Source organism: Sinocyclocheilus grahami, unplaced genomic scaffold (assembly GCF_001515645.1).
Source record: "Sinocyclocheilus grahami isolate Dianchi unplaced genomic scaffold, SAMN03320097.WGS_v1.1 scaffold74.1, whole genome shotgun sequence".
Lineage (NCBI taxonomy): Eukaryota > Metazoa > Chordata > Actinopteri > Cypriniformes > Cyprinidae > Sinocyclocheilus > Sinocyclocheilus grahami.
Window position 1 is genome coordinate 760,304 of NW_015505253.1, and position 1,282 is coordinate 761,585.

General features: G+C 33.3%; 1 long non-coding RNA gene across 1 annotated transcript in view; it reads right to left on the reverse strand.

Annotated features, from left to right (window-relative positions):
• Positions 1–304: 304 nt before the first annotated feature.
• The window catches only part of LOC107585726 (uncharacterized), a 1,606-nt gene continuing 628 nt past the window's right edge, over positions 305–1,282 (reverse strand). Inside the window, exon 3 of the long non-coding RNA XR_001609284.1 lies at positions 305–675. This is a non-coding gene — a long non-coding RNA (uncharacterized lncRNA). The remainder of the gene's footprint in view (positions 676–1,282) is intronic.

Here is a 1,282-nt window from a genome sequence, read left to right on the forward strand (position 1 = left end):
TATAAATAAACTTAATATAAATAACCTTGCATAGAGGAAACAGGAGAGTTAGATTTAATGAGGAGAAAAAAGTGCAACCGAAGTCATAAATATAAATACAACAAATTTAGACAATAAAACAATTAAAACAAGAAATAGGAAAAACAAGTATACTCTGGATTCACCCTCCACTTCACCTGAAAAAAGAGAAATAAGAAACAACTAGAGAAACTTAGAAATGATCTAAATTATCATTTGTACCAAAACTAGAAATTGATGCAACATTAACCTTACCTGTCTTATTGAAGGTACACAGTGGGCTAACTTTAGTCACATTTTCAGTCCTAAAATGTACAAAAAGTCGAGTCCCAGTCCCATAGTACTGCTCATGTGTGCCATTAATTCTGCACAAGTAATTACAGTAGAATCTGCCAGTGTCGTTGAGCTCTAGGGACGTCAGGGTAAAGCTCTGGCGCCAGTGGCTTTCTTTTTTGTCTTCAGAATGTCTCCCACTAAACTGAGCTAGTTTGTTAATGCTGACATATTTCCCATGTCTGTTCTTGATGTACCAGTTTACTAAACACTTAGCTTCCTGAATGTCTCCATGAGCCTGGCAGTGTATGGTGATGTTTTCTCCGGGTGTGCTGTACACCTCACCTGGCCACTGCTTTACCCAGTTTTGAGTGTGAGCCTTTCCTGCGACAAAGAACACAAATTTTATGCTGCTCATGGATAAAGATATTTAAGTCAATTAATCTTGGTGAGCAAAAATTCAGCAATCATGTGAGTTCATATTAGTACTGATAATGAAACTGCACACTTCGTCATCTTGTCGCCACTGAAACAAGATCGTTTAACACATCAGTGTTCACTGCATTAATGCTGACACGTGACAGATCACATACATTTTTACTTAAAATGCACTTATGGAAACAATTAAGTGCAAATTGTTTATAATTAAACTTTTGTCGATTAAAAAAAAACAAAAACCATTTTAATAATAATTTAGACCGATTGTTATTTACTGGGGTTCAGAAATTTGAGACTGCTAGTAAAAATGATTCTATGAAAGGATTTTTTTTTAGATTACAAAATTAATTTTCAGCAAAATAATTTCAGTGAAATTCCTTTTGTAAATTCGAACAATATCATGATGCTTAACATTAAACATAGATAACAGATGGAAACTGACATAAAAATGGCCCATATAATAAACACACAAAATAACACATATAAGAATAGCAAAACTTAAACATCATAAAATATCATCAAAGGCTATTTTGAGAAATATAGTGGAAAAAAA